Source organism: Bidens hawaiensis, unplaced genomic scaffold (assembly GCF_021521415.1).
Source record: "Bidens hawaiensis isolate Kalapana, Puna unplaced genomic scaffold, B.hawaiensis_p1.1 tig00004618_1, whole genome shotgun sequence".
Lineage (NCBI taxonomy): Eukaryota > Viridiplantae > Streptophyta > Magnoliopsida > Asterales > Asteraceae > Bidens > Bidens hawaiensis.
Genome location: NW_027491282.1, coordinates 1481073 through 1493538, shown reverse-complemented (window position 1 = coordinate 1493538; position 12466 = coordinate 1481073). Strand labels below are relative to the sequence as shown.

Below are 12466 nucleotides of genomic sequence, written 5' to 3'. Positions count from 1 at the left end.
AAGAACAATAAACTCTAAACCACTTTCAATACTTATTCCTACGATTTTTTCGACCTTAAACCGCAAACAAGTTGAAAACACAAAGTAAACAACCTAATCATGTGTCTAACAATCACCAAAAAAAACTATTAAACACAAGTGGAATAAATATTAAAGTAAGAAACTAGATTTAATTACTCAACAATATTATGACCAAACCAATTAAAAACTTTTACAATAACATTAAATCAACCAACGTCAAATAATAGTTCGTCAAACCATTAGTCTAAACTAGTACTCAACCAATACCAAGATAGTATAAAATATTTAGCTACTCATAATAAAGTATGAAACAAAAATAAAATATAGTTCAGAAAGATGATTCATAATAAAAATTAATAAAACAAACCAATTATTCTTCTTCTTGCGATTCTTTTTCAAAGCTTCCCCCACCAAATTATTTGGCTCTAACTTCACGTGACCCCCTTTTCACAAAAATTAATATAGATTGTGCTTTCTTCCTGTGACTTGTGTCGTAGAACAGTAGCCGGCCCCCCTTTCACAATTGTTCCACAGCCACTAGAATATATAATATATTATTCTTTATGCTTTCTGTCTTTCCCTCACGTGAGTTCCTCCACCAAATTCAAGAATCCCACAATAATGTTATTATATATTCTATGCTGTCGTCTCTTTATATCTATATTTAGTGTATTTGTAGGGGTTTTTTTTTGTTTATCTTTGTATCCATGTAATAGCTTTACAGCAACGGGCTTTCACCATTAATCTCTTGGTCCGAATCGGTATTCCTCTTTACTTTGAAAGTCCATGTGACCAAACATAAGCCCAACCTTCCTTGATTTTGTGGGCCACTCTATCATCAGCCCATTAGAAATATTTCAACGAGCTCTCCTACACTTTGTAAAGAAATAAAACTCATAAGTAATTGAAGCATGGTTAACGTGGAATTTTATCTTTTAATAGAATGTGAACATGAAACTCAACAAAATATGTGGCCATTTATTCCACCAATTATTACTTTGATGTCATTGTGACCTCAAGTTTAGCATAAATACTTTAATTTAGCTCTTTTAAAAACTTAACCTTTAAAATCCGGTTATGAGCCAAATAGAAATATATTCAATAAAAAAGCTGGCTCAAAATACTTAAAAATGTAGGAAATATTTATATAATTACATGTATCTTTTAAACCATATCAGTTGGTGACAATGTGATGCTCAAGGTCTCGCCTTGGAAAGGAATTATTCGTTTTAGGAAGAGGGGAAAGTTGAGTCCGAGGTACATTGGACTGTTCAAGATTTTAAATCGAGTGGGTGAAGTGGCTTACAAGTTAGATTTTGCCAGATGAGTTAGAAGGAATTCACTCAACCTTCCATGTTTCTCATCTGAGAATATGTCTGGCTGATGACACGTCGCATATGCCATTAATGGACATTGAGGTTGATGAACAGCTGAACTACATTGAGCAACCAATTGAGATAGTTGATCGCAAGGAAAAGCAGCTTTGTCGTAAAGTTATCCCATTAGTGAAAGTGATATGGAAATACCGCAAAGGATCAGATGCTACTTGGGAAGTTGAAGAAGAGATGCACAAGTTTTATCCAGATTTGTTTATGTAATAGTTAGGTTTTGGGGACGAAACCTCTTTAAGGAGGGAAGACTTGTAACATCCCGTTTTCTGGTTTCGGTTAATAAACGAAAGTATGAGTTACTATGAGTCGGGCTAGTGTTGGGCTAAATGGAATTGGGTTATGGACTTGGATTATGAAGGAAAGAGGAAAAGACCATGGGCTTAAGCCCATGATCTAAAATTATATAAGTCAATTATACCCATATAATTTCATTTCACAAATATTCCATACACCTCCCAAAACACACACTTAAGCTTTCTCTCTCTAGCATAAATCACCAAGTAAAACCGATCCCGATCCAAGATATGATAGTATTTTGTTGTATGAGCTTAAACCCGTTAGATATAGTCACGAAACGACGAGCCGACACCGTCAAACCATTAACGTCACGGGATCCGGGTGGAATCGGGTATAAACCGAGCCAAAGATGAGCTTAGGGATCACCCTAGCTCAGATCTGGATCGAACGGGGCGAAAAACGGCGAAAAACGAGCTAAAACTCGTTTTTTCCGGCGAATCCACGGTTTTCAGGCGACGGCGCCGGAAATGTTAATACGAGGTAGGTAATGTCAGGGAATGTTCTGACATTCCCTGACCTAACCCTAGTTCGCTAACGGGAATTTAGCGAATTAAGGGTGATTCGCTAACTGATTCGTCTTAGGGAGCATAATGAACTAGCTCTAGTTCATTTCAGGTTCGTTAAGGAAAAGGGTAACAAATTACCCTTGATTCGTATAGCCAGTTCGTTAGAAGAAGATAACGAATTAGATGGACCGATTCGTTACCTGGACTGGTTCGCTATGGACTGATTCGCTAAGAGTCCAGTTCATTAGAGGGATTCAATTCGTTACAGGAACCGGTTCGTATGACAACCCGATTCGTTAAGAGTAATGTAACGAATTAGAAGTTTAACATAACGACAAGAACAGTCCCTGGATTTAGAAAAAGAACGATTTAATTACAAAGAAGCCCTTGAACTTTTAAGTTAGCTAATTAATTAATGATTCAAAATCCTAATGGAAAGTGTGTTAAGACAGTTAACCCCAGCCAGGGGCTCTGCCCCTTGGACCCCGCTAGGGGCTGCCGCCTCTAGAATCCCGCTACCAGGGGCGCTGCCCCCGGACCCCGTTCGTTGAGGGTTATAATTAGACTAGAAACACGATATGGGTAGTAATAGTTAATTGATACGTGTAATTGTTATACAGTTAGTCGTGCACAGCTAAGGAAAGGAATAACAATTAACGGTGAACGCAATCGAGTTCATGTGAGTTTCTAGCCCCCTTTCCTTGTTATGTTTCCAGGGCTGTGTGCATACTCGATGTGATTAGTTAATACACTTACCTTAAGTGGTAAGTGTATGACTTATATGATTATGTATAAATGAATGCTTGACGGTGTGTGAACGATCTTCGGATATTCAATGTACCGTCGGGTGATAGTTGAAGATATGAATGTTATGTATATAAGGTATGAATGATTGATTGTCGGTACGTGAACGACCTTCGGATATTGCACGTACTGTCAAGGCATAATGTTATGTATAATATATGAATGATATGTATGCATATTATGAATGAATGTAAGAGATAGTCAGGTACAGAGGAAAGGGACTGAGCCCTAATAATACTCAAGGTAGACAGGGATCGGGCCCTAATAATATCCGAGGCAGAAAAGGGACCGAGCCCTTTATAAATCTCGAGGCAGAAAGGGACTGAGCCCTAATAATACTTAAGGCAGAAAAGGGACCGGACCCTAATAATATCCGAGGCAGAAAAAGGGACCGGGCCCTAATAATATCTGAGGCAGAGTAGAATAATGTAAATTAGAGTTTAGAATAAAGTACGAAGGCAAGTACTTATATTATGAACGAATTACGACAATATGAAGTACGTATGGAAAATACGTAGTTATGAATGTATTGAATGTTGTATGATTAACTAGAACTCACTCAGCATAGCTGACTTTTAGTATGCACGCAGGTGAGTAGAATGAGGCAACTTGCTTGAGGGGAAGCACATGACATGGATTTAAAGACACTGGCATCTCAATGAAGTGTTATGTTATGATGTTTTTAAAAGACAATGTTTTATGTTTAAATGATTTGAATGCTCGTTAAAGACAAGAAATGATGGTATGTAATATATTGGTTTGAAGTTTATTATTCCGCGAAAGTATTAATTAACTATGGTATTTAGAACTGTGTTTATGAGTAAATCCAACGTCAGATGTGAGGCACCGGTAACGGGGCCTTACATGAGCCAGTAAGTTGACGTGAATTTCGTTGGTCTCGATCACGTGCGTTAATGTACCGGAATTAAAACCAAATATAAAACAAAACAATCATAAAACTTGAGGTGGGTCAATATGGTGGTGTGTGTCGGTAAAACTCGAGCGTTGGTAAAACTCGACCTTTGTTGATCCCGGGCGGTGAGTCTACGGATATTCGGTCGACTTCTGTCATGCTTGTTATGATACTAGAAAAAAAATTGGCATTCAGTCGGTTTTTGTTATGTACGTTACGATGACTGAACTAAAAAACAAATACAAAATATACGAACCAGTTCGGTGCCGCCAAGTGGCCCAATAGGTCCCTTGCGGCACCAAACTTGTTATTTGTTATATAGTAATAATGTGAAAAAAATTATGGGCCCTATAAGATGTTGGGCCTTGGGCCGTAGCTCTCCCTGCCCTACCCCTTCCCTCTGGGCTGGGCCTGGTTATGAACCCAGGAATGGAATTTTAAGCATCTTAGTTTTGCTATCTCAAACCGTTTAGCGACATATATTGTTGCCCATTTGCTTCTATTCCGATGTAAACACTGTTTATATGAATGAAAGTACATGATTTTATGTAAATAAAAAGTACTTATTTTTGAACAAGTCAATTTATGAGGTTTAATATTTATGCTTTTTAATTACACTTCAAGTCAATCATTTTTGTATTTTAGATACGGATCTATATTTCGAACTAGTTTGCTTGGTTCGCGAGTTATAGTATGTACTGATTCGGAACTTAGTTATATGGTGCTCCAACAACAAGGCCAATCCTTCAAAAGCTGGTACCCACCGAATATTAAAAAGGTAATAGGGAACCAACTTGTAGCTTCTATGCATGGAAGCTTCCGAAAGTATCTCAAGAACATGATCCTAACTGTAATCGGTCCCCAAAGCCTTAAAATGACACTTTCAGGAGTTGAAAGTGTAGTAACAAGGAACATGGAGGTGTGGGCTAGCCATAAAACAGTGAACTTGAAAATAGCAACGTGACAAGTAATTATTAACTTGTATTTGTGATATCAATTTATATTATAATGGTGTTTAACTAATCAGATGATATTTGAGTTCATTGGAAAAAAACTGATAAGTTATGATCCGGAGAAGTCACCTAAGAATTTAAGAGAAAATTTTGATGCTCTTGTACAAGGATTACATTCGTTTCCTTTAAAGATACCTGAAACTGCTTATTACAAGTGTCTGCAGGTAGAAATATGATTTTAATTCATGTGCATAGTTTATGACTATATTCGATTGTCTCAACAAAATAGACGTTGACTTTAAACCTTTGCTAAAGAGACATATCCGAAAGGTCCAATCCGGATATGACAAATAGGATCATTGGCTGAGGCATCTAAGGCTTAGCCGACACAAAAACTCACGGTGAAGTACAATTGGGTCCACACAATAGCCATTCATATTGAAACATGTGTAATTAGTGGGCTACGTTTAGCCAATGACTAGGATTTAGCCCGCAGTTTTATAGCCGTTAATTGCCCCCGCTTTTTTATTCCATTTAAATTTTAGCCCTCGCTTTTCATCCTCCAGCTAAATTTAGACCACGCTTTACACATGTATTTTTTTTTGTATTGTCTTTTTTTTATCCAAGTCTGCCTTTCAAAATTTTTTTGTGTTGGCTATGTTCTAGATGTCTTAGCCAACAAATCCTATTTGTAGGAGATTGGCTATGTCCGTTTGACAAAGGCTAAACGTTATTTTATTGGGTTTTTTTGTTTCAAAGTCTATTATGGTAATTTCACTCATTTAACATGCTTGCATTTTTATACAGGAAGAGCACGAGGAAATCCTAAGAAACCGGGAAAACCCGAAGGCATTCACTTTTCAGGTTTATATATTATCCTCGGTCTTTATAGTAAGTGATAATTGTAGAAATTGCAAGATATATAGACAGGTTAAAGTATCCTCGCGTTAGTTCATGTTGACTCAAAAACACCTTTTCGTCCACTCGTGAACCTTTTATAAAATGTTACAACGATAAATACGATTACAAAAACCGTAAGATTACACTTAGTAATCAATTTCTTAAATAAAGTAGTTTGTACATTCAAAAAGGATATACTTCGGACAACTTTGTGTCGTTTGACTCATTGCCTTCTTAACTAAGATTTTTTATTTGTCCCTTTTTCCTCAATTAGCATAATCGTATATTAACTGATTAGATCACTTACAGCTTATAAATGAAACACTAAGGCTGGGTAACATAGCTCCAGTGCTATTCAGTGAAGCTGTAACAGATTTCAAGTTCAAAGGTAAATACTGAATATATATCCATCAATATATATTGTATATCAATTTCTTGATATTATAAGAATAATTAATGGGTGTACTTGATTTAAAAATTGGTTAATGTAGACTACACTATCCCATCTGGTTGGCTGGTGATGGTGTGCCCCCCAGCTGTCCATTTGATCCAGTTAACTATAAAAATCCACTTGACTTTAATCCATGGAGATGGGAGGTAATAATAATAATATGTTCATTCTCATACATTTCATAGAAAATTAGTTAATGGTAATAAAGTACTTCTTGTGAAAACTTAAATTGCATGCATTGTAACTTTCAAGCAGGGGATGGATTTGAAAGGTGCATCAAAGACTTTCATGGCTTTTGGAGGTGGCCAGAGGTATTGTGTAGGAGCAGATCTGGCTAGACTTGAAATGGCTGTTTTTCTTCATTGCCTAGTGACCAAATATAGGTAAAGATGAATCAAGAATATATTATTAGGGTCATGCTATAGTTACATCACCTCCATCTCATTTAGCACCATGGGACGGCCGTTCAAAAAACACTCAATACGTTCGTGATGACAAAAAGTTCAAACTTTAAAAATTATTGGTCATAACGACTATCCGGCCAATATCGAGATGACTATTATGATAATAGACAGTCAAACATTGAAAATTTTTGGTCAAGACAGAAGTCCAACCTCTATCTCGACGATCGTTCTAACATCAAATTTGGAATTTTTGTCAAAATGACCGTCCAACCTCTATCTGGATGGTCGTCCACAACGGTGTGGGATTAGATGTGAAACACTTTGTCTATGTCTATAGCTGACCCCATATTGTTATTATGCTAGAGATTGAACTAAATTAAGAGATGTATTTAACTTGTTTTTCCTTTACAAATTTAGGTTGCAACCGATCAAAGGTGGAGATATTTTACGCACTCCAGCTTTACATTTTCCTAATGGATTTCATGTTCAGTTTTTTGAGAAAGATAAACAGAATTAGAATCAGTTTGTTAAATCTAAGAGTTATGAAAAACTTCTTTTATAAAGCTAGCTGCAAGCCTGCAAGATAACAAATCACATAGAGGATATGTAACTTGTCCTAGCAGTTTCAAGTTTAATTATCTGTTTTCATATATATATATAGATTTGCGGAGTGTGTCAATCCGCATCTATCAATCATGTATCCATCCATGTAAAAGACCAATGTCATCATATAAGCATTTGAATATAACGTTTACTGATCAGTTGATTTGATCGAGCTATATTAATTTCGTAACTTGCTTTTAACAGATTTATTAAGATTAAAATACTATATACAAAGTGCGGAAAAGTAGGTACCAAAAATTTTCTTTTGATATTCACAAATAACGAGTTCATTTGTCGATAAAGTTTGATATGCAAGTTTACACTATCCCAGGTTAACAATATTCATGTTTAAAAACAAGACATCGTTTAGTTACAAAATGTAAATAACTTAGTGATGCCATATCAAATGTCCGTACAAGTCCCGATCGTTCATCCTTTAACCTCGAGCTTTACCTAAGGCAAGCTAATCAAGATCCCTAAAACAAACCAACATGTGATTCTTGTATCATCAAGAGATGTGACAACTGCAGCCATTTTAATCTCTTGATCAACATTACAACTTGAAGTACTAAATCCAGTTCTCGTGTAACAATAATACTTGAGAATTAGAAAGCTTGTAAGTTGTCACCTTTTTCTTGTGAGCTCCCTTTACCTTGTGTATGTGCTATCCTTGACCATGCACCTATATGTTTCCAGTAATGTCTCGTCGCTATTGGTCCAATATCGCCGCTAAAGGTTGTCGCCGCTAAAGGTGTCGCTGGAATTCCGTTAACCGGCGACGTTGATCTTTGGGGGACTTTTAGGGATAATGCTCCCAAAGTCACCGCTACTGCCTCTTAATTACATGTATCGCATTTTTTTCTGTACTTTTGGCATTTCCAGCTTTTCGCAACTAAAACACACATATGCAAATTTTTTCTAAATACATACCGCAACCAATGGATTTATATAGACATACAAAAGTACATAAACATCAACTAGTTCATAAATTTTGTTTAGTTAAACATAAAACAAACAATTAAAACATATCATTACAAATATATGTGGTATATATATTTTGGATTTTCTTCACTCTTTCCCAAAGCTCAAACTCGTTCTCGATTAATGCTTCAAACAGTTCAGCGGACTCCTTGATAGCATCATCTACCTTCTCCCATTCTTCAACTCGTTCTTCAGCCCACGGGTCAACACCAACTTTCCCCCTTTTTCATCTACACCTCTAATATACAAGACGTTAAAAACCCATGTTAAAAAGATAAAAGAATTTTGTTTGAAAATGTTAAAAAAGCTTTTGTATATTTGAAATAAGTGATCAATTACAGTGTATGTAATCATTTACCAAGTCTAACAACTTATTTTAAATAACTCAACAATAATTGATGTGGTCTGGTGGTATAAAAGAACCAATCAAACATGAACGAGACAAATTCATGAAACCCATATTAATAGACATAATTTATATGACATCAAAGTGAAAATGTGGTTATTAGTTATTGTAGTAGTTATTAGTTTACCCGAGTTACACCATAAAACCTAAAACAGCCCTAAAGTGTATACGTTGAAACTTCAAAGTGAAAGTAAAGCCATTACATAATTTCACGTCATAGGTCACCAAGCATACTCTTTTTTATTAATTAATGTCTATTCTTAAGGAATAGACATCCTTGAAATCATTCCACGTTGCCCAAAGCGCTCCCGAAGGGCACTCCCAACAAACAAAGCATATTAGATAAGGCAAATGGACATAGTTTGCCATCTAAGTGTAGCAAAAAGAAGCTCAAAGTGAATGTAACATAGTCAGTATTGAAGGACTGAGATTGCAAACTATTGGTTGTGATTCGTGAACGGTCGAGTCAAATAAAGGATGCATAAATCTTTTATTTTTCTGCATACATATCAAATGTGCGGTTTGTTATAAGTAGGCAAAGGTATGGTCCTCAAAAAGTCAAACCCCGCAACTTTGGACATGTCGGCAAGTAGGTAAAAGGTGTGGTTGTGATAATCAAAAGATGTGTTGCTATTAGGTGAGTTCCTATGCCCGCTCCTTTGGCCGAAAGGACCGCACCTAAAAGCCTCTTATATACTAGTGACCCTAATAATCTATATCTATAATATATAAAAACGAAAACATAAAAATCTTACGTGTCGCGATGCGGTCGCTCCCCTTTTTTTTGGACTCATCAGATTTCCTTGATTTTTAAATGGAGGTTTCTCATGCATTTGACCTGAATTCATGGGTATTGGTCTAATCAAACCCATATATTTCTTAAACGGGTTATAACATCTCATTAAATTAAAAATTAATCTAACTAAATATTTGATATAAAAATTCTAAAAAGTAGGGATATACTAAAAATTAATATATGATTTATTTAAAAAGATATATATTATTTATAACTAAAAAACCAATTTTATAGTAAAAAAATTAAACGGGTGGTTGGTCTCATCAAACTCATATAGCTTTTAAACCGGGTTATAACATCTCATTTATTTGTGAAACAATTTATCATCAAATCATATATATGTTATTAACTTTCATACAATAAAAAAATTAAAAATTCAAAAAATAAATAAATATTAGAATAAAATAATATAAAACCACCCCCGTAAATAAACAAAACATTTAAAAGCTCTAAGGTTGTTTCTTACATTTACTCAAGCCACCATATTGTTTTATTTGTATATTAAGACTTCTCATGCATTTTACCCGAATTCACGGTATGGGTCTCACTATACCCAGATAACCTTAAACATGTTATAACATCTCGCTATTCTAAAACTCACCAAATATTTGATATGCAAATCCTATAAAATAGGGATATACTATATATTAATATTCAATTTTTAAGAAAAATATGTTATTTATAATAAGAAACAATATTATAGTAAAAAAAACAAGCGGATCATGGGTCTCACTAAACCCATAGTTTTTAAACGGGTTATAACATGTCAGTTATTTGTGAAACTATTTAATCATCAAACCTTAGGTATATTATTAATTTTTTTATAATAAATAAAATTAAAATGCAAAAAAATATGAATATTAGACACGAAAAAGAAACACAACCCCAGTAATACGTGGGATAAAAACTAGTATCTTAAATATATATAAATGAAAGCTTCTTAAATTCTCCCAAGTCATCAGATTGTTTATTCTTAAATGAAGGCTTCTCATGCATTTGACCCGAATTCATGAGTAGAGGTTTCACTAAATCCAGATAGCCCTTAAACGGGTTATAACATCTCATTATTTAAAAAATAATCTTATCAAATATAAAATAGGGATATACTAAAAATTAATATCTAATTTTTTAAAAAGATATTATCAATAATTAAGAAACAATTTTATAGTAAAAAAATTAATAAGCGGGTCATGGGTCTCACTAAACACATATAGTTTTTAAACCGGTACCCTTTTATCATCAAATCCTAAATATCTTATTAACTTTCTTGCAATATATAAAATTAAAATTCAAAAAAATATATAAATATTATAAACTAATAATGTAAAACAACAGATGAAGATGTAAATAAATTACAATACATGTATGTTGCGTGCAAATAAAAAGGAAAAATGAAAGGAAAAAAGGAAAAGAAAAGAAAAACTATAGAACTAAGAATCTTAATCTTAAATATATATAAATGAAACATTTAAAAGCTTTCTGATTGCTTCTTACATTCTCTCAAGCCATCAGATTCTTTAATTTGTAAATAAAGACTTCTCTTGCATTTGACCAGAATTCACAGGTATAGGTCTCACCAAACCCAAATAACCTTAAATGAGTTTAACATCTCATTATATTAAAAATTAATCTCACTAGATATTTGATATGAAAATCCTATAAAATAGGGATTTAATAAAAAATAATTTTCAATTTAAAAAAAAAAAGATATTATTTATATTAAGAAATAATTTTGTAGTAAAAAAAATAAGTGGGTAATGGGTTTCACCAAACTCATAACATTTAAACGAGTTATAACATCTCATTCATTTGTGAAACTCTTTCATAATGTAACATCCCGTTTTTCAGGTTTCGGTTAATAAATGAAAGTATGAGTTATTAGGAGTCGGGCTAGTGTTGGGCTAAATGGAATTGGGTTGGACTTGGTTTATGAAGGAAAGAGGAAAAGACCTTGAGCTTAAGCCCATGATCCATAAATATATAAACCTTTAATCACCCATTAATCATTCATTTCACACATATTCCATACACCACCAAAACACGCACTTAGCTCTCTCTCATCTTGCTTTCTCTCTCTAAGCCGAAATCACCAAGGAAACCGATCCCGATCCAAGGTAATGATAGTATGATATTGTATGATGTTAAACCCGTTAGATCTAGTTGCGAAACGACGAGCCGGCACCGTTAAACCATTTAAGTCACGAGATCCGGGTGGAATCGGGTATAAACCGAACCTATGATGAGCTTAGGGGTCACCCTAGCTCAGATCTGGATCGAACGGGACGAAAAACGGTGAAAAACGAGGGGCGAATCTGCGGTTTTCCGGCGGCGGCGGAAAGGCGGCGCCGGAAAAGTTAATACGAGGTAAGAATGTCAGGGAATGTTCTGACATTCCCTTACCTAACCCTAGTTCGCTAAGGGGTAACTAACGAATTAGAAGAATTCGCTAGCTGATTCGTCTATGGGAATATAACGAACTAGCTTCAGTTCGTTAAGAGGAAATGATAGCGAATTACCCTTGATTCGCTATAGTTAAAAGGAAACGAATTGGAGGGTCCAATTCGTTACATAGACTGGTTCGCTATGGACTGATTCGTTAAGGGTCCAGTTCGTTAGAGGGTTCAATTCGTTACAAGAACCAGTTCGTCATGACAAGTCAATTCGTTAAGGATGAGTAACGAACTAGAAGTTTAACAGAATTGCAGAATGGTCCCTGGACTTAAAGAAGAATGATTTAATTACAAAGAAGCCCTTGAAATTTTAAGTAGCAAATTAATTAACGATTCAAAATGTTAATGGAAAATGTGATAAGACAGTTAATAGAAATAAAATTTTTCCAAGCTGACCTGACAGCTTGACCCCAGCCAGGGGCTCTGCCCCTTGGACCCTACTAGGGGCTGCCGCCCTAGACCCCGCTGCCAGGGGCCTGCCCCCAGACCCCCATTCATTGAGGGTTATAATTAGACTAGAAACGCGAGATGAGTAGTGATAGTTAATTAATGCATGTAATTATTATACAGTTAGCCGTGCCCAACTAAAG

The 12466-nt window shown here is 35.0% G+C and overlaps 1 pseudogene; it reads left to right on the top strand.

Annotated features, from left to right (window-relative positions):
- Positions 1 to 4650: 4650 nt before the first annotated feature.
- On the top strand, positions 4651 to 7157 carry LOC143627265 (cytochrome P450 87A3-like; annotated as a pseudogene).
- The last annotated feature ends 5309 nt before the right edge of the window (positions 7158 to 12466 follow it).